This window comes from Prionailurus viverrinus, chromosome F2, assembly GCF_022837055.1.
Source record: "Prionailurus viverrinus isolate Anna chromosome F2, UM_Priviv_1.0, whole genome shotgun sequence".
In the NCBI taxonomy this organism is placed as follows: Eukaryota; Metazoa; Chordata; class Mammalia; order Carnivora; family Felidae; genus Prionailurus; species Prionailurus viverrinus.
Genome location: NC_062578.1, coordinates 37,990,669 through 38,012,728, shown reverse-complemented (window position 1 = coordinate 38,012,728; position 22,060 = coordinate 37,990,669). Strand labels below are relative to the sequence as shown.

General features: G+C 39.7%; 1 long non-coding RNA gene across 2 annotated transcripts in view; it reads left to right on the top strand.

Annotated features, from left to right (window-relative positions):
• Positions 1-1,265: 1,265 nt before the first annotated feature.
• LOC125156574 (uncharacterized) overlaps positions 1,266-22,060 on the top strand; it is a 125,961-nt gene continuing 105,166 nt past the window's right edge. For both annotated transcript variants that reach the window (XR_007148677.1, XR_007148676.1), the window contains exon 1: positions 1,266-6,210. This is a non-coding gene — a long non-coding RNA (uncharacterized LOC125156574). The remainder of the gene's footprint in view (positions 6,211-22,060) is intronic.

Sequence of the window (22,060 nt, the reverse complement as noted above, 5' to 3'; positions counted from 1 at the left end):
AGCAAGGCTAGTAACTTCCTAAAGAATATACTCAGAAAAAGGGAATGGAGGATGCTTTCTGGCTTTATTGAAAATGACTTAGAACAAGATGCCACTTTGTTCTCCGGGGCAAATGTTCCTGGTTTAAAAACTGGCAGTCTTCCAGTTTTGGCCGGGAGCTGTTTATTGTAATTCAGAAATCAACGATTGAAAATCCTTTAAAGCTTTTTCCTCAGTAATGATCAGGTGAAGATTTGCTGGCATCTGAAAACTTCCTCACAGGAACATTGGAGTCAAATGGGAGTTTGGTCATATTTAAAACTGAAGACTGCTGCTTTAGAGTTCTTAAGACTTGGATGCTGTTTTTATTTTGCAAACTGAAAACAATTACTGGCTTTGGAAAGGAAGTTGCATGCCCTGGGTGGGCGGTGCCACCTTTTCATAATTCATTGTACACACTTCAGATCTCAGTGGAAATATTAGAAACACTACAGGGTAAGAGGAAGATAAGAGGCTTGCATAGCAGGCAGAGTGTTTGGGAAAACTTGGGTTGCAGGGGCAAATGCTTGTGGTTTAGAGGGAAAAGTGCAACTCAGGGGAAGAGACCGAAAATCACAAAAGAAAGGAGACAGCATCGCAAGGTCAGAAGAGGCACGAGGGCTCGAGAGAGAGGCTACCCTTGTGACAGAAGAGGTGCAGTCGTGGACTTAGAAGAGGAAAGGAGAAGTGAGGATAAGTACTGGTTGGGTAAATGTGGGGATGGAATTTGGAGGTCACGATTATTTCAGTGACTAGGGTACAAGTGAGACAAAAGTTTGAAGGCAGAAATGTTCAGGATAATATTTGTGAATAATGTGAAAGAAAGTCAATTCAGTGACTGAAAAACAAAAATGTTGACTGGAAGGAGGGCTGGGGCCAGGATGCACATCACAAGTCTAGAAGAGAACGATCAGCTAGGCTACGCTTTCTAAATTCAATTAATAATTTTAAAATAATTTTAATATAGATAAAATGAAAATCAGGGTAAATCTTTTAAGGCAAATGAGAAATTTCAAGTAAATTAAATGTTTGTGGTCAGCAGCTCTTAATTACAACTCCCAACACTCCCAGGACTCTACAGGTGTCTGTTCATTTCCTTCCGCCAATGAGAGCAACGTCTGTGGACAAGTCTGGGGTGCTAGGGTGCTGATGTGCCTGCCAGTGTAGACAGCGTGAGCAGGAGCAAGGAAAGCAGAGGATGGCTTCCTCCCCGGGATTGGCAAGGGCTGTCGGCTGACGAGGTGAGAGATTCCAAGGCATTTGTGCAAGGTGCCATAGGTGGCCTTTCGCTCCATAAGATAAGGTGATTCTCACCACCCTCTGCCCTAGATGTTCTATTATGTCTGTTTTAGAGCTTTAGAAACTGAACCTCAGAGTGCTAAGTAATTTGCCTAAGACACACAGTTGATCAGGAACAGGGGAAATGAGTGAGTTTGGGAGGGCTCTGATGGCTTAGGAAACCAGACATGGAAGGGATTGCAGGCCTTGATGAAGGCAAAGGCAAGAGCCGCAGGGGGCGGGGCTTAGGCAACGGAAATACAACAAAAGGGAGACACAGTTATTCGTTGGTTGTTTGATCCAAAGTCATGGCTTAGATTTATCAAAATTTTGTAAGCATCAGTCAAAAATGTCAAATCGGCAGTCAACCTCCAGCCAGCTGTTCCGGGTGGTTGTTCCTCTGTTTCTCCATTCCCCTCTCCCAGTTAAAGAATCCATAACGGGGCTGAGATTCCCTTCCTCTGTTGCACGTGGATCACAAATTCTACAGACCTCAAGAAACTGGAGGAATCTATGTTGGATTAGTTCTAAGTAGCTCAGTTTCTACACTATCTGTTTGGAGAAAGGAACAAACGAATACATTGCATCATCCTGCTTCTCCTCAATAACATACATATAGTGTACTAAAGATCGTGGGACCTAAAAGAACTTTTGTGCCTCCTAGTTACACATCATTGAGGCTTCTCTGTGGTCTATGCTCAGGCTTCTCTGCTACTTAAATTTTGTTTTACATTTATTTATTTATTTTGAGAGAGAAACAGAGAGGGTGAGCAGGGGAGGGCCAGAGAGAGAGGGGGAGAGAGAGAATCCCAAGCACACTCCACACTGTCAGCAGAGAGCCCAATGTGGGGCTCAAACTCACAAACCATGAGATCATGACCTGAGCTGAAACTAAGACTTGGACGCTTAACTGACTGAGCCACGCGGGCACCCCTCCTTTGCTACTTTAAGAGATTTATTCCAAGTAAACATTAAGAAGAACTTTTTCAGTCTCTTGGGGATTTAAAATTATTAATACCGTTGCTCACTTGATATGTTTTTCTTGAACTCCAACTACATTTTCAACGTTGTGCTTTTATTTATTTATTTTTGGGGGGAAAGGCACTGAGAGACTTATTTATAACCCAGGAATCATCTTTAGCAGCTACCTACTTTGCCTATGAATCATTCCTGAACCCATGAAAATTCTAAATTACTAAGGTCAAATGTAGGAGGAGTTTGCAGTAAGCCTGGTTGGTAGAGATTGGAACCTGGTGTTTTGAGAGAAGCATGATCCAGGAGAGTGTAGGAGTCAGGCAGGGGATTTGGGGCACTAGCTGCAAGGTGAAATCATCAGCAGAGCTGGAAGGTCACAGTAAAACTCTCACAAATTAGGGAGGTCGACGTTCTGATTGGTGGGCTGTAAAGTACATTCGTCAGCTGCATGCCAGGCTGGTGGAAATGAACCAGCGCATCTCCACCCCTACCCAGGTTCCCTTCCTCAGTCCAACCCGCCAGCAGGAGCAGCTGTCGACTGAAAACAGCCATAATAGCTCTGAGTCTGCTAATCCTGCACACATCCTCCAGGCCAGAGAGGCCACTGTGTCTATATGTTGGATGATTTTGTCAACAATGTCCCTCTGCCATGATGTAAGCCTGGGAATGGAAGAAGCAAATGCGAATTAGGAGACTTATCTTTCATAAATGAGGTCACTAGATTTCTTTATTAAGAACAAAGTGCAATCTTGCTGCCTTGTCTGGGAACAAATATTTCCAGATTCTTTTGGTATATTTTGTTCAAACAGTGGAGGCTGATTGCAGTAATATTACTGATTGTCAGATTAGGCAAGTTAATTGTTAACCTAATACAGACTGACTTAACTAATGTACATCTGAGTTGACTGGAGGAACCTCACCCCGTACAAATCGGTTTCTAAATCAAAAGAATATTTGAGATCATACCATTTTGTTAAAGGCAAACGGACTAGTAATGGAAAACACTGCAGGCCTAAATAAGGCTAAGTAAGACACATGAATAATCCATGATTGTATTTTGAATGTCAAGTCGGTAAAAATCTGAACATTATCTAGTTATTCAAAAACAATAATGCAGAAATGTCATGAAAAACATAAATGTCGAATTCATAAAGTACCATCTGACAGACATTTCAGGGGAAGCGTAGCAGCGTGATTTCAACAACAAAAGCATTAATAAAACCTGAAGGGTCTTCCTGGTCTCTCCATGAGACATATATATGACAAGTGTGGGGATGTCTTAACAGGGAATTTGGTGGTTTTATCAGAATGACGTTCTTCTTCATGGATTCTAAGGAATGGGACAGGTACCAGTGCATGGCATTAGGGCAATTATGGAGATTAAGTGTCCTCCATAGAGGTATGCAACACTCATTAAACATTTCTGAGTGGGAACTGTGTTCCAAGCACTAGGCCAACTCTGGAAAATCTACTTATGCTACTTTTTAACCATTAAATGGAAAGAAGGGGTGTGGGGAGAGAGGCAGGGTGAAAGTAGCACTAAGAGGGACATGCTGAGAACATACTAGAAAATCAAAAGAGTTTCCTAACGCCCGGGCAAATGTAAGTATGTTTAGGAGAGGCAGTTTAGAAATCACGAGTATAACGTGGACTGGAAATTAGAGACCGGAGTTTGCTTTTAAGTCTTTTAACACAGATATAAGTGGAATTTAATATTGGAACTTGTGTTCATATTTTTAACTAAGCAAAATCAAGAACATTGTGATCTTCACCAGTTGAGGGAGCCTTGTTTGAACAATTACTTTCCTTTATTCCCGAACTGTGGCTGTGTAACAAAAAAAAAAAAAAAAAAAAGAAAAAAAAATTCTTTTTTTTTTTTTTTTTGTTTTGGAAAGTGAATTCACATGGTTTTGGATTTCCTCTATTCCTGTCGGAGAGGACCACATGGTTGTCTATTTCGGGAAAGCAACAGTTGATTGAAAGGCAATGGGTAACTGAAAGTCAGGGGTAAGGAAGTATCACTGAGCCCTTTCAGACCCACCCTGACTGCCTCCCACAGCCTGCTGTCAACAAAAGGCACCAAGAATGGTGGCCACAGGGTGCCTCTTAAATCAATTTCTCTCCAGCTCCTGCCCCACTTTAAAGCAAAAAGCAATGTATCCCTTGTCCTCACTGAGGAATTGACCTTTAATGTAACAATTTACTCTAAATTTAGACTTCTGCCATCTTTACCCTGGAGACCAGAGATTGTGTTATAATAGCAACTATTTAACTCGTGTTAATCTCTGGCCATTCAAAAAGAGAGGTCACCTCCCTGGAGCAACTTGCCATCTGAAAGAAGAGGGGAAATTTAAGTGGGGAAACTGAAATGGGAAGGGCATTTCAACTTCTATACTAAAAAAATATTTTTAAGTGAGTAACATTGAATTGTGATAGTGATGACAATGACGATGACCAGGAGGAGGAGGAGGAGGAGGGGGAGGTTCTGAGCCAGCCTTCTTGCTTTGAGCCAGCTGCTACAGAGGACTGCTTTCAGGGGGGATGATTTTTCATCTTCAAACTAACCTCGTGAGGCTTGCCCTACTGTCTTACCTTCTAGGTGGGGAAACTGAGACTTTACGATTAAATCCTTGTGCAAAGTCAGACAGAAAGGGTCAGACTCAAGCCCATGTGCACTGTAGAGTTCACTGTTTGTTCCTGCCTTTCATTCTTCTCAGGCTAACAGAAAAGGGAAGTAGGAGTATTGTTGTGATAAATACAGAAAAGGTAGCTAGAAACAGGAAAAGAGAAGAGAAGGTCAGGATACCACAGGAAGAAAGATGGACTGAGGAAAAAACAAGGAAATCACAGAAGAACGAGAGGAGGGGTGTACTGGCAGAAGGGGAAACTGAGGCAGAGTGTGTCTGTGGGGCTGCTGCTGGAACAACAGGGAGGTCTGAGTTCAGATCCTCACCCCTCTCTTACAAGTGTCTGCCTGAGCTTGTTGCCTCCTGGGCAGGGAGAGGGGCCTAATGTATGAGCTGAGTGTGGCTCTGGTGGCCACACCCCCCAGCTTTTAGCAAGTTACTTCACCTTCCGCAGTGTTGCCGTTTCTCATTTGTAAAATGGGGACAAAATCAATGCTCAGCTTACAAGGTCACTGTTAAGATTAAAAGGCCACAAGTAAGATGCCCGGAATACGTGTGGTGTGGGCTCAATGACTACTCACATTGTTGTATGAAAAATCGGAACCTCATTAACAATGATCATCACAAGGAGGATCAGATATTAAGTATAAAGTAAGCACTCAATCAACTATTGTCATTTCTTGCCAAAATTTAATCTTTTCTTTCCTTTCTCCTTCTTTCCTGCCTCTCATCCTTCCTCCATCCTTCCTTTCCAACCTTCCTCTCTTCCTTCCTTCCCTCCTCCCTGCCTGCCTGCCAGCCTTTCTTCCTTCTTTTTCTCTTTTATTTCTTTCTTCCCTTCCTCCTCTACTCTCTTTTTTCTTGCTTTTAAAAGCTTTCTTTTTTCAACCATAAATCAATGTACGTAGCCTCTCTCAGTTGAATACTTTTAAAATCTGGCTTTACCGGCAATAATTCTAATCTCTGGACATGATTCTTCCCAAGGCCCTTGCCCTCAATAAACCAGTTTGACTATTAAGCTTCAAAAATTCAGATCAACACAACTAGCTCTTTCCAAACCTAGAGCAAACATTGACAGAACAGATTGAAGATCTGAGCTGATTTCTGCAAACCTGTGGTGAATTCACCTATGTCTCATATCGGGATCTTTCATTTCTATTGTGTCATGGACGACCTAAGTCAGATTGGGATGGAGTTGAAGTGAACTGTGCCCTAAGGGGCAACTGAGAAGAGCTGCAACCAAAAGCAGGAAGCAAGACTAGAGAAGAGGGAAGAAGACTGAGAGAGGCGAAAAACGGACACACAAACCAGGGTAAGAGTCAACAGGCACATAATGGAATCACAAAAGCAATCTTTTTTAAGTCTTACAAATGTGCACATTGGCGAATGATGCCTTGCTTCAAGCTAGGTGAGAGCAAACTGCAGTAAACGCTTGAGATAGTTCCAAACATCCAAGGTTGGACAGCTGTTGGAACAAAGTGCCAGGATTTTTCACTGAGTTGCTTCTGTAACAGTGCAGGTGGAATACAAAGATTATTGTAGACGCTTGCTCTGGTTCTTGAATAATTTACCGGCAGTAATTGCAATGGGCCATTCTAGTTGCTTGGCACTGAAGGCAGCTTGTTACTATATTTGGAGAAGGGGTGGGGAATGAAATCGCATCAGTTACAATTTAGAATAACCACTCTGGTCCTTCAGTCTTTTCTAGATGCTTTGTTGAATAGGTCTAACAAAATGTGGGATCCTGGCATGAAATTTGTATAACAAAAAGAAAAATCTGCTATGTGCATCTAGATGAAGTTAGGCAGACACAGAGAGTGGAGGACTACAGTAATAAGTAGCTTTCCTTCCTTTGAAACCCAGGAGCTGCTCCTGGAGTCCTTCCACATTCAGCTAAAGTATCAACCTCATCTTTTTAGTTAAAGGTCAGTGCTATTCTTAGAATATGAAAACTATAATTGTTTTATCTCTTGTCTGACAAGACATTTCTTATTTTTAAAATGTTTTCTTTTTAAATTTATTTTTGAGAGAGAGACAGACAGAGTGTGAGCAGGGGAGGGGTAGAGAGAGAGAGGGAGACACAGAATCCGAAGCAGGCTCCAGGCTCCGAGCTGTCAGCAACAGGGTCCGACGCGGGGCTTGAACCTGTGAACCGCGAGATCATGACCTGAGTCAAAGTTGGACACTTAACCAACTGACCTACCCAGGTGTCCCTAGACATTTGTTTATTAAAATGAAAAATAATTAGCCTATTAAGGTATCACTCTTAGAATCTAATGACTGCAGAAATTTATGTCAAAAAATGTTAATCAAAACAGTGTAGGTAGAGGGACAACGTTGTGTGTGTTTTCAGAGGCCTACCTCAATTGGAAGTTTTTGTTTTAGGATGAAATGAATCTGTAGATCCTTTAGGAGGATTCCCTATGTTCTTAACTCTTTTTAAAGTTACTTCATTCTAGATGCTAACTCTCTCTCTGATACTTTGGGGAAACTTCATACAAGTAGTCCAAATAAGATAACACTGTAGTACTGAACATAACCACAGGATGGCAGGATGCTAACACTTTTGACTCAGTATTTCATTAAACCTTGCTACGTCTGGAAGTTCCCTTCACGGTATTTTTGGAGAATGGGGTAGAACAGTGTTTAAAAGACTCGTGTGTTCTGTGTGTGTGTGTGTGTGTGTGTGTGTGTGTGTGTGTAATTTTACTTAATTTCATGTATGTGTGTGATAAGTGGATAAGTGTGATGCCAATCAAATATTTCATGTGCAGGGATCAACATAGACAATAAATACATATAAAATATTTATATTTCATAAAATAGTTACGCATTTCTGGACCAAATAAACGCACATCATAACACCCTAACTACTGGCTTATTGCAAATCCTTTGTGTGTCAGTTAATTAGTGAAGGATATAATTCCATTTCTCAGGTAAGCTAGAAGAAACAATAAACCTATTTCTGGATCCTCAATTTTAGTGCTTCCCTAAGGAAAACAGAATTTGCACTACTTTCGTTTCCAAGAGGTGTACAGAAAAAATACGACTGATTCTATGCTACTGAATTGATTTAGAATCACTATTTGGGTTTCAGAAATAAGTATCTCAATTGAGCTTTCCAGAGTTCAGGATAAAAAAGCCTACATAAACTTAAATTTAAATAGGATATTAGAATATACTGGGTAAAACTAGCATTAAGTAGGGATCAGTCTTTCGAACCATCTTTTTTACATCGAGTTAGAGTTTTTGTATTTTTCTTAGTTTTTATACTTACTGATAATTAAATAGTTTAATAATCACTAATTAAGTATTTGAAAAAAGAAAGCTTAGTTTAGAAAACAATTGGAATGAAATAGAGTATAAGGACATGGTAACATTGTAAGACTTTTTTTTTGTCACTGAATTTTCCTAAAGCAAGCTTTGAAGTTTTATTTTGAATTTAATTGCTCCATTTAGTGGTCTTCCTTTACGTATATAAATGTCAACTTTTAACTATTAAATAATTTGTTTTCTCTCTGAAAGACACATATACACATTAACTAACTACCATGAATCTAACTTCTTTATTTGTAGGCTTTTAAGTCAGGGAAATTAAAGTATATTATTTCTTTTATAAGTCTTCCCAAAAATATTCCCAAAGCTACCAGAGACAAAAAAAAGAAAAGAAAAGAAAAGAAAAGAAACAGTTGATTAAACTCATGTGAATGAATTAAATCTTGCAAAAATTAGTTAACAGGTGTGTATTTTTATACTTAGTGTACATTTATATTTGTGTAATTATACAGGGTAAATATATAATTTGGTAGAGTCATATATGTGTTATAATATATGTGTTGAGTATTGGAAATTTGTCGTATATAGTGAATCTGAAATTTTCTGGTTATGTCTTTTCATATAACAAAGATAACATAATATTGTACTCATCTATTCATCTTAAAAAGAAAGATAGTGTCTAAAGGGAAAAATTGACTTCTGGAAATGTTTCTGTAGCATTTTAAAGACATTGCTCTTTAAAAATGAAATGCTCTTCCTTATAATAACTGTTAGCAATTTTTGCACTATGGAGTTTCATTTTCTTACCCTTATCACATGACTGGCATTATATATGATTTATAACGATTTGAAAATATGAAAGGCTTTTTATTTTATTTTATTTTATTTTTTTCAACGTTTATTTATTTTTGGGACAGAGAGAGACAGAGCATGAACGGGGGAGGGGCAGAGAGAGAGGGAGACACAGAATCAGAAACAGGCTCCAGGCTCTGAGCCATCAGCCCAGAGCCTGACGCGGGGCTCGAACTCCGGGACCGCGAGATCGTGACCTGGCTGAAGTCGGACGCTTAACCGACTGCGCCACCCAGGCGCCCCTATGAAAGGCTTTTTAGATTTCCTTTTTAGTTTTGCATATTTTCTGTGTCTGTCCTAGGATACAGACCACTTCATAAAAGTGGGAAGGGGTGTATGTATCTACCTGTCATACACCCTCAGCTACCCTACAATTGTTTCTTCAGTCACTCCATACTCTGTACTAATATATTGGTCTGTGTCATCTGTCTTCTTGCTTAGTTGTGAGCTCCACGAGGCCAAGACTATATCTGTTTTGTCCACTATTGTATCCTCAGTGTCTAGAATAGGACCTGGAACTTAATAAATGCCCTGCAAATATTTGTTGAATAAATGGTTTGCGACCAGTTACTACTGCATGAAATTGATATAACATATCAGGACCTAGAGATACAGGCAGTCCTCGCTATCTATTCGCTACTTCACTAACTCCATTCAAAACTCTCTCCCAGGTACATCCCTCCATTAGAAGATTAAGGCGGGCATTGGTGTTTTCACTGGGCCAACAAGTATTATGGAGGAAATGAAAATCACTTGATCAGTCTAACTCAGTGCCCACTGTTTGATAATATCTTGAGGTGATCAGCCTGCTGGGGACACTTTTCCCTGGAGGAGGTTTAAGGCATATGAGAAAAGAGGAAGGAGAAACGAGGAGGTGTATGCTTCTGCTTTCACCTCGTCCATTCTATTTCCCTTCTCAGTGGACTCTGCTCATTCTGCCCTTGTGAATGCCTGACCGTGGACATACCCTTGACTCCTCTCTTTGTTTCACATTCCACATTCAATCCATCTGCGCATTCTGCAGGCACCTCCATTGCTATAATCCTGGTTGGAGACACTGTTGTCTCTCACTTAAATTACCATAATAACCTCTTGATTGGTCCTCCTGATTCTGCCATCGGTCCTTGCACTCAATTCTCAACACACTGGTCAGAGTGATATTTGAAAACCCCAAACAGGGGCGCCTGGGTGGCGCAGTCGGTTAAGCGTCCGACTTCAGCCAGGTCACGATCTCGCGGTCCGTGAGTTCGAGCCCCGCGTCAGGCTCTGGGCTGATGGCTCGGAGCCTGGAGCCTGTTTCCGATTCTGTGTCTCCCTCTCTCTCTGCCCCTCCCCCGTTCATGCTCTGTCTCTCTCTGTCCCCAAAATAAATAAATGTTGAAAAAAAAAATTTAAAAAAAAAAAAAAGAAAACCCCAAACATATCATGTCAGTTCCCTGCTCAAAAACTTCCACTGGCCTCCCATTTTACATAAAATGCCAAAATCCTTACAACAACTGCCTGTAAGATCTGGTCTCCTGTATTTCTCTGTCCTCATGGTCTATGGTTCTTCTCCTCAGATAATTCGCTTCAGCCACCCAGGCCTTCCAGCCATTCCTGAATCCACAAGACTCACTCTTGTCTCCCGGGGCCTTTGCACAACCAGACTTTCTGCCAGGAATACTTTTCTCCCAAGATATCCTCATTCCCTTACCTCTTTAAACTCCTTGCCCAAATATTAAGCTCCAGTGAGAGCTTTCCTGAGCACTATACTTAAAATCATTACCCTTCGTGCCCCTCCACTCCCAGCAGTCCAGATCTCCTTCCCATGTTTAATTTCTCCCTAAAGCATATAATACCATCTGATGGCTTATATTTTGTTCACTATCTGTTCTGAAATCTCAACAAGTGAGTCCACTCACCAGCCAAGTACTACAGGTACTTGCCTAGGTCCCTGGGGTAAGAGATTTTGTTTGCCTTTGTCAGTGCTATGTCCCCACTATTAGAGTACATGACACATTTAGGTACTCAGTAAACAGTGTTGAATAGATTACTCACTGAAGGACAAATTCAAATCCTTTGGTAAATCTTCATGTATCACTGACTCTTCTGCAGCAACCTTCATAGGGAGACTTTAGTTTCCACTGTGGTCAGTGTTTTGAAGGCCAAAAGAAAGATGCCTGCTGCATGACCTTTACCCTCCCCTTGTCTCCAGGAGGGCAGCTCCTGTCCTCCTAAAGCTCTGTGGGGTTGCGTGCTGTAGGTCAAGAAGGTGGGGACATCAGCAGGAATCTAGGAATTTGCACCAGGATTTCAGAAGGCAGATTGGGAAGTCATGTGCTTTTTACCAAATGAAAAGTAAACAACATAAGACAGAATGAGCATACACATTGGGGATCAGAGGAGAGACAGCATTTCTGGTGTATGGGAACATTAGCTCCAAGAGAATGGGACAATTTTGTTAGCAGAGAACAGGAAAAGAGAGTTCTCATGAATGTGTGCGTTGGGAGTGAACAGTGTGAGTCACAGGCTGAGTCAGAAAAGTGGACAGCATTTTGAAGGGTAGAGAGCACAAATTTGTTGTCAAGTAACCCTTGAGAAAAGGGTTCCTGTCCTAGTTTTGCAAGGGCTCCCAGTATCATCATAAGTTGTGTAGAACCCTCAGGATTCTCATTTGGGAATCAGGAGAAGCCTCTACTGGGACACATGCCATCAAATCAGCATGCTGGTCCTTAAAGAAACACAGAAGATATCAAGATCTGATCCTGGAGAATTTTTGACTCTTTCAGAATGTTCAGGTTTAAGTTTTTCTCCAAATTAGCTCGACTTGGAATCTCAAGAAAGGAACCCACTTGCCAACTAAATACTATAGGTAAAAATGATTCAGACAGGAAATCAAAGTGAGAAGGCTAAATAAATAATCAAGGAATTGACCCAGGCCTAAAATGACTTTGCTGCCCCCCTCTAACAGGATCACATATGGACTGTGACGAACAGCGAGCACGTGATGCCATGACGCCAGTCATTGGAAGATTTATCTCAAAGAGAAACACTTCTATGTTTCTTGTTAAGATAGGAAGCATCACAGCTAGGTCAGGTCCAGGGAAATCAAAGGGGGTATTTGGGAGGAAGGAAAAGGAGGCAGCATCATCACCAACCGGCCCTTCTAAAAGCTACCTGTAATTACCTATAGTTTGTAATCCACAGAAACAGTAATCAACAGAAACTTTCTCCTTTGGTTGAGGAGCATGACCTAGAGGGCAAAGGAAAGATCCGATCATCCAGGTGTGCATGAGGTATAGGGAAGAAAGTAAAATTCCCAGTGACCAGAAAAGAAGAGACAAACTTAAACACAATTTCGTGACGTCACCACATTGGATCCCGCTGGTATATAACAGGGATTAAGTCATCAGGTTCACACAGGCTTCCTTAATTTCTCATGGCTTCATGGAGCACAATACGGGAGAAATCAAGATGTTAGCCACGTGGGAGGGAAAGAGTGTGGACCACTTGTAATGTCTGCCTGCAAGGAGGAGAGAGAGAGGGTTGATGCATTTGCCAAACTTGGTGGAGCTCTGTTGTCATGAAGGAATTTGAAACCCAATTTGCAAAGTTTTTTTTTTTTGTTTGTTTTTGGTGGGGGGATGTGTTATTTTTTTCCTCAAAGATCTTGCTGCTCATTGTGTATTAAATCCTAAAATCTCAGCAAAGACAACGTGCCCGCTTTTTCCCTTTGACTTGAAAAGGTCATAGTTATGAAACCCTGTAAAAACATCCTGGGTGCGAGAGGGGATTTTGTAGCTGAGTGAGGCAATGAAAGTGTTCTTCTTTGGGCACACCAGGGACACCCACTATTTGGTGGTAATTGCCAGGAGTGTATGCTCTGAAAGCTATGATGCACTAACTGGGCGACGGAGGTTAGAGCCTTCAGCACCAGCAGTGATCCCCCATCCTCTTGCTTTGCAAACTCAGTGCTGTAAAGGTCCCCATTTGGAGCCTTCTCTAAAACCCTCCTGCTCTGGAAGTTTCTGTTTAGGCCTCCACTCTCCTTTTGGCATTGCCCCTTCACTTCCTGACTCCACACGCCAGGTACCAGGCCTCTGATGGCTAGCTCAAGGTGCTAAATATGCCTTGCACCCATCACCCCCCACCTTGCTCCCTCAACGTGCCCAGCCCAATCTGTTCCCATACTTGTCAGTGCCCTCTTTTTGAACTACCCACAAAAAAGAGACATCTGACAATCATTTACACTCCAAGGCATTAGTAACTGGAAACAACTAAAAGTGTTATTCCTTCATTCTAACGGGTAAACCAGGAGTCAGTGCCCAGCCCAACTGTCAAGTGATGGAAGGAGGGGTATTTGGGTTGAAGGTGCGCTGCAAGGCCTCTGTTGATGCATAAAACCAGCCCTTTCCATAGTTTCTGCTGATAATTCAGGATCACAAGTTCTTACAGCAAAATATTGATGAGCAAAATGTTCTTTTTTTTTTTTTTCCTTAGAACGATATGTCAACATAGGCTGGAAGCAGAAACAAAATCTCTTTAATGTTTTTTTTATTTTCCTTTGCAGTCCAGCAGGAAACTTTTGTAAACTACTGAAACATACGTTTTAAAGCTTTCCCTTATGTCTTGGTTCCCTTACTACAGAAAAAAATCTTCAAAACATTTTAGAAAAAAGGTGAGTTGCCTGTGAAGAAAGAATTTTAAAAACTAAAGAACTGTAAAGAAACCATACTTGAGGGATGAGAAGAGACTAACAGTGGAAGAAAGGTGAAAATTTAACTTGGAAAGCGAAGCAAAAAATAGATGTGAACAACTAGAAAATATAAGATAAAGAAGTCGAACGTTAAGGTGCTTCTTTTGAGGAGCTGAAACAAAGTGCAAATGCGGACATTGTGAAACGAAGTGAAAGGAAGAACAGAAAGAGAAGGAAGTCAGAAAAGTCTTTGGGGGGAAAAAAGGGTCAAAATAAAAGTAAGTTATGAATATTCAGTTTTTTATTTTGCCTAAAATTTGTTTTTTCAACATATGAGGTCATACTGAGACCAGACTGGACTTATCACATCATTTTAAATTTCTGTTGAAAATTCAAGCCAGTACCTGATTAAAACCGTCTTTATGAAGAGAAAGGGGCCCTAGGAGAGGAGAAGGAAGACAAGTAGAAAACAGAGGCAATATAAAAAAAAAGAAAAAAAGATCACACTACTATAGTTACAAAGGTTTGTTTGCAAAATCTGAGAGGAAACACTAGGTGGTGGCTAACACGTTTGTAGCTTGGATTTAAATTCTGACCTTGGAGCTCTGATGGCAGTGTGGCCCTTGGCCAATTTTCTCATCTGTATGCTTTAACTCCAAACCTTACAACAGGGCCTGGCACACCCAAGGAATGCAATTAGTATTTGTGAATGAATGAATGAATGAATGAATGAATGAATGAAAGACTCCTCCAACAGGAATAATAATTCCCATCTAATGGGGTTGTGGTAAGAATCAAGTTAGACAATATCTATTAGCCTGTTATTAGGATGTTGCCTGTGTTGAAAGTGGACTGTATTCTGGGTAATGTGGAATTACACATGCAAGGGCCAGCTTTTCATAAGCTCTTGACACATAATTTAGGATCCAAAGTTGTACTTAGGTATATGTGGCCCCAGAGCTTCTGCTATGTCATCTGCACCCTACAACCTATAACATCCCTGTTATACATTATTATATATTTGCCCCGTAAGAGAGTCTATTGATAAATAATATAGAGTTATATACACATGCATGTATTAGTTGCACATACTAAGTATTTGATAAATGATTACTAAATGAATAAATGAGAGGAAGCTGGAGGAGAGGGTAAGAGAGCTGTTGGGCACCATTGCCAAGAATCCCCTTGCGACTCATACAACCCTCACGGCCACATTATTCTGCTGCTCCACACAGTGGAGGTGTCGCAGGTTGCCAGTCACTGGATTCTTAAGTCTGTCCCTCCATACTCAGAACACACTTTGATTCATGTCTAGGACCCTAGTTCCCTTGTATCCAGTTATCATCTCCTGAGGTAAAAACCCAAGGTTGGGAGAATGTGGGGTATGGATAAGTAAAAATACATGGATTCAAACAATTTTCTGGTTCAGGGGAAAAAAGCAATTCAGACAAGGACTAAAATCCCTATAGTTGGGGTGGATGTGAGCTAGCATTGCAACTACACATCCTCAATCTTCAAGACTGCTTGATTATTATTGGAGGTGACATGGTGGCCTGAGAAGATGTGGATATCACCAGCCTCCTCCTCTGCCCTGCCCAGGTTAAACATAAAGAGATACTAGATAAAATATGTATTAAAATATTATATCTCAGATAAGTTGAAAAGAAAGAACCAGAACTAGTTCGGAGTCTGATACAAAGTGGAAGCTCAAAACCATTACGATAAACAGAGTTGAAGTCATGTGGTTTTTGCTGGTATGTGCTATGGGATATTTTCCCAGCACCTACAAGGTGATGGGAAGTTGGTGATGGACTCCTTCAGTGGTGGAGCCATGAAGGAATATCCAGGCTGTGAATTATGAGCAGATGAACTCTGTCCGTCAGTGGCCATACTTGGGCACAGTTGGATGCCAGATCACTTTACTGGGCTCTAACAGATAAGCATCCACAAAAATATGAACATCAACCCTATGGTTGGTATGTGAATATATACTACCTTCATATGGTAGACACCTTGATGAAACACCAATGTTAAAAGTGGCGTGAAACCAATGAGACTCATAAAATTGGTAGAGGCAAATGCTGAACTTCAAGAGGCAGAAACCCCCTCCACTGCTCCAATCCAGCATAGGAAGCATTTCCACAACATCCACCAGAAATGACCTCAAGTAAAAAATGTGCAAGAAATCTCACTATAAACAGAGGTTCAGAGCACAAAACACCTGTGACCCTTGACAGCCAGCCTCTACAGACTGAAGAACTACATAAAAGGGGATTTTCAAGTAAAAATTTAAATTAATCAAGGAGGTTAAAAATGAATCAAATCTATCAAGATGAATTCAGGACATTGGAGAAAAGGAAACTGGATATATTAAGAACAAAATAGTAATTCTAGAAATAGAAAATATGACACTGAAATTTAAAATAATAAACAGACCCAGTTGAAGGAAGAATTTGTGAATTAGAAATTAGATCTCAGGAAATCACTCAGAATAAAACATAGTGGGGAAAAGAAATGGAAAATACGAAAGTTGTAAGACACAGAGGAAATAATTAAAAGCTTCACCATAAGCACTAGGATTTCCAAAGAAAATGGGACACATGCAATAATCAAAATGATAATGACTAAAACTATTCCAGAATTGAAGAAAAAAAGATGGGGTAGAGGAAAGGATTCACCTTAAGGCTTATTTACTTCCCTGATTCCACAGAGTGGTTTGGCTGTCCTTGATCTGTGCTCTAATTTTATGTACGTTTTTCACTGCCCCTAATACACTGTGTATATACGCTTTGGGCTCAGGAATGATGCCTTATGAATCATGTATATCTAGTGCCTACTATTCTTGGCACATAATAGGTACTTGATGAACATTTGTGGAGGAGGCAAAGAAGAAAGAAGGTAAGGAAGAAAGGAGAGAAGGCAATGGAGGCAGGGTAGGAGAGAGAGAGAGAGAGAGGGAAGAGAGAGAGAGAGAAATTGTTCAGCCCTAAATGCTAAAGAACTCCTTGAAAAGATGTTGTGTGTGTGCATGTGTTTGTGTTCACACACACACCAGGTGTTGCATAATAAACCTGATTACTCTGTATATAAGCCTAGTGTTATGTAAAAAACTCCCTCTATTTCCAGAGAGATGGGAAAACAATTTTCAAAGTTGAAAATGCTATACATTCAGTATCTTTTCAAAATTTATCCATGATGAATAATGACGAGTAACCAGTTGTAACAAAACAAGTACAAAAGATAACAAGGACAGTGAATGTTTAGTGCTGACTTGGCAAGTGACGTCCTGCCTGACGTTTGAATGTATCTTACAGATTCAGGGATTGAAATATTTTTACTTCCTACTCAAAGTTGAGCTGAACAGTATCTGTTTAAAATTTACATATTCTACTCAGAGACTCTGCCTTTTCAGCAGTAGCTGACATGATAAATGCTAAAGCATGCTTTAAAAAACTTCTTTAAAACAGTGAAGATTTGAAGTCATAAAAATTATGAGAAAGTGTTTCTGCAAGAATTTCGGTATATCTTATCGGACAAACTTTATCCTCTCAAAATAGACTTTCATAGAAGTACCTGAGGAATAAACTTCAACCTATTGAAGACTTCTGTGTAATGATCTCTAGTGGGAGGTTCATACACCTTGTATCCTTTCCTCTTTCCCCCAAATCCTCACTTAGGGATGAAGAAAGTAGGGCCATAAACTGTATCTACTGAATAAGGTCACGCCGTAGAAAAAAACAAAGTTGACATAGGCCTGGCTGTCTTCAAATCCCTTACTTTTCCCTCTATCGAGTACAGACGGTTTTATAGATTATTTGCATTGTTTTAAGAGTCTATGTGAGTGGTTTTTGATAAATAAACATGAGTGATATAAAGAGTTAATGCGATATACTTTCCCGTCAATGATGGAGTGACTGATCTCAGACTCCTCCTCCCACTGTAAACAAACAAACAAAAAAACTAGATAAAATATATGAAGCAACGTTTTCAGACATTAAACAACAGATAGCACAGGACTATGATCCCTGAGAAGGGAGAAACACTTAAGTGAGCTCTGTAATTACCCTAACTTTTTGCCTTAAAATTTTTTGGACCAAAGTACCAGAAATGGAATCCATGCAGATCATAGATATCTCACTAAACTGATGTGGCAGAGATCAGAGTTCACAAAGGGAAATAACTAGAATGAATTCTGGAGTGCTGGATTGGAATTGAGGTACTAATGTGAACTCATCGTTTACAATAAATAAAGGTATAGAAATAAATGTAGATGTATATGTATACATATGTATACATATATATGTGTACACACACACACACACACACACACGCACACATGTATTTCCTAGCATATCTTCTGAGAATTTTTGAAAGCAGTTGTACCTCAATAGCAATTAGCAGAGCCCAAGTATTGGCTTCTATTTAAAAAAAAATTTTTTTAACTTTTATTTATTATTGAGAGACAGAGAGACACAGAGTGTGAGTAGGGGAGGGGTAGAGAGAGGGGAAGACACAGAATCTGAAGCACGCTTCAGGCTCTGAGCTGTCAGCACAGAGCTCAACGTGGGGCTTGAACTCACGAACTGTGACATCACGACCTGAGCCGAAGTCAGTCGCCTAACCAACGGAGCCACCCAGGCGCCCCAAGTATTGGCTTCCAAACATGATTTTTCCCTACAAGGAAATGTCTATTTACTTCAATCATAAACTGTTAGATCTTATTGGCCTTTGTATATCTTGTCTGGAGAAATGTCTATTTAGGTTCTTTGTCCATTTTAAAAATTGGGTTGTTTTGTTTTTTGTTTTTAATTTTTGTTTTGTTTTGTTTTGTTTTTGCTATTGAGTTGCATGAGTTCTTTACATAGTTTATTAACACCTTATCAAATATATGGTTTGCAAATACTTTTTCACTTTCCATAGGTTGTCTTTTCACTTTGTTGATTTTTTTGTTGTTGTTGTGCAAAAGCTTTTTAATTTGATATAGTCCCACTTGTTTATTTTTTATTTTGTTGCTTGAGCTTCAGGTGTTACATCCAAAAAATCATTGCTAAGACCCATGTCAAAGAGATTTATTCCTATGTTTTCTTCAAGGAATTGCATGGTTTTATGTCTCTCATTTCAGTCTTTAACCCATTTTTTGTTAATTTTTGTGAGTGGTGTAAGATAAAGTTTCATTCTTTTACATGTGAATAAGCAATTATATTAGCATTATTTATTGAAGAATCTGTCTTTTCTTCAGTGAATATTCTTGGCTCCCTTGTCAAATATTAGTTGACCATATATGCTTGGGTTTATTTCTGGGCTCTCTATTCTATTCTGTTGGTTTATTTATCTGTTTTTATGCCAATGCCATACTGTTTTGATGACTTTAGCTTTAAAGTGTAGCTTGAAATTGGGGAATGTGTTGCCTCTTGCTTTGCTCTACTTTCTCAGGATTCATCTGGCTATTTGGGGTCATTTGTGGCTCCATATAAATTTTAGGAGTGTGTTTTTTGTTTTTTTGTTTTACTTCTGTAAGAAAAAATGCTATTGAAATCTTGAGAGGAATTGCATTGAATCTATAGATGCCTTTTGGTGGTATTCACATTTTAGCAGTATTAATTCTTCCAATCCATTAACATGGGATACTTTCTATTTATTTGAATCTTCCTGAATTTCTTTCATCAATGTTGTATAGTTTTCAGAGATCTTTCACCTCCTTAAATTTATTTCTAAGTATTTTATTGTTTTTGATGCTATTGCAAATGGGATAGATTTCTTTTTCAGAAAATTCATTGTGCATAAACATGGTACTTATTTTTTAATGTTAATCTTGTATCCTACAAGTTCACTCAATTCATTGATTAGATCTAACAGTATATATTTAAAGATTTTATTTTTATGTACTCTCACACCCAGTATGGGGATTGAACCGACAATCCCAAGATCAACAGTCACACTCCACCAACTGAGCCAACCAGGCACCCTGGATCTAAGAGTTTTTGATTGAATCGTTAGGACTTTCTAGATATAAAATCATGCTATCTGCAAATAGAGACAATTTTACTTCTTCCATTTCAGTTCTGATACTTTTTATTTCTTTTTCTTGACTGATTGCTTTAGTTAGGACATCTAGGATTATGTTGATAAAAGTGGTGAGAGTACACTGTTGTTTAACATAGTGTTGGAAGTTCTAGCATCAGCAATCAGACAACAAAAGGAAATCAAAGGCATCAAAATTGGCAAAGATGAAGTTAAGCTTTCACTTTTTGCAGATGACATGATATTATACATGGAAAATCCGATAGACTCCACCAAAAGTCTGCTAGAACTGATACATGAATTTAGCAAAATTGCAGGATACAAAATCAATGTACAGAAATCAGTTGCATTCTTATACACTAATAATGAAGCAGCAGAAAGACAAAGAAACTGATCCCATTCACAATTGCACTAAGAAGCATAAAATACCTAGGGATAAATCTAACCAAAGATGTAGAAGATCTGTATGCTGAAAATTATAGAAAGCTTATGAAGGAAATTGAAGAAGATATAAAGAAATGGAAAAACATTCTGTGCTCATGGGTTGGAAGAATAAATATTGTCAAAATGTCAATACTACCCAAAGCTATCTACACATTCAATGCAATCCCAATCAAAATTGCACCAGCATTCTTCTCGAAGCTAGAACAAACAATCCTAAAATTCATATGGAACCACAAAAGGCCCCAAATAGCCAAAGTAATTTTGAAGACCAAAGCAGGAGGCATCACAATCCCAGACTTTAGCCTCTACTACAAAGCTGTAATCATCAAGACAGCATGGTATTGGCACAAAAACAGACACATAGACCAATGGAATAGAATAGAAACCCCAGAACTAGACCTACCAACATATGGCCAACTAATCTTTGACAAAGCAGGAAAGAACATCCAATGGAAAAAAGACAGTCTCTTTTACAAATGGAGCTGGGAGAACTGGACAGCAACATGCAGAAGATTGAAACTAGACCACTTTCTCACACCATTCACAAAAATAAACTCAAAATGGATAAAGGACCTGAATGTGAGACAGGAAACCATCAAAACCCTAGAGGAGAAAGCAGGAAAAGATCTCTCTGACCTCAGCCGCAGCAATTTCTTACTTGACACATCCCCAAAGGCAAGGGAATTAAAAGCAAAATTGAACTACTGGGACCTTATGAAGATAAAAAGCTTCTGCACAGCAACGGAAACAATCAACAAAACTAAAAGGCAACCAACGGAATGGGAAAAGATATTTGCAAATGACATATCGGACAAAAGGCTAGTATCCAAAATCTATAAAGTGCTCACCAAACTTCACACCCGAAAAACAAATAACCCAGTGAAGAAATGGGCAGAAAACATGAATAGACACTTCTCTAAAGAAGACATCCGGATGGCTAACAGGCACATGAAAAGATGCTCAACGTTGCTCCTCATCAGGGAAATACAAATCAAATCCACACTCAGATATCACCTCACGCCAGTCAGAGTGGCCAAAATGAACAAATCAGGAGACTATAGGTGCTGGTGAGGATGTGGAGAAATGGGAACCCTCTTGCACTGTTGGTGGGAATGCAAACTGGTGCAGCCACTCTGGAAAACAGTGTGGAGGTTCCTCAAAAAATTAAAAATAGACCTACCCCTATGACCCAGCAGTAGCACTGCTAGGAATTTACCCAAGGGATACAGGAGTGCTGATGCATAGGGGCACTTGGACCCCAATGTTTATAGCAGCACTTTCAACAATAGCCAAATTATGGAAAGAGGCTAAATGTCCATCAAATGATGAATGGATAAAGAAATTGTGGTTTATATACACAATGGAGTACTACGTGGCAATGAGAAAGAATGAAATATGGCCCTTTGTAGCAACGTGGATGGAACTGGAGAGTGTGATGCTAAGTGAAATAAGCCATACAGAGAAAGGCAGATACCATATGTTTTCACTCTTATGTGGATCCTGAGAAACTTAACAGAAATCCATGGGGAAGGGGAAGGAAAAAACAGAAAAAGAGGTTAGAGTGGGAGAGAGCCAAAGCATAAGAGACTCTATGCTTATCGATGGGGGGTGGGAGGGAGGGGAGGGTGGGTGATGGGTATTGAGGAGGGCACCTTTTGGGATGAGCACTGGGTGTTTATGGAAACCAATTTGACAATAAATTTCTTATATTGAAAAAAAAAGTGGTGAGAGTGAACACCCTTGTCTTTTTCCTGATCTTAGAGGAAAAGCTTTCATCATTTCACCATTGAATATAATGTTAGCTGTGGCTTTGTCACATATAGCCTTTATTATGTTGAGATATGTTTTCTCCATGCCTAAGTTGTTAAGAGTTTTTATCATGAATGGATGTTAA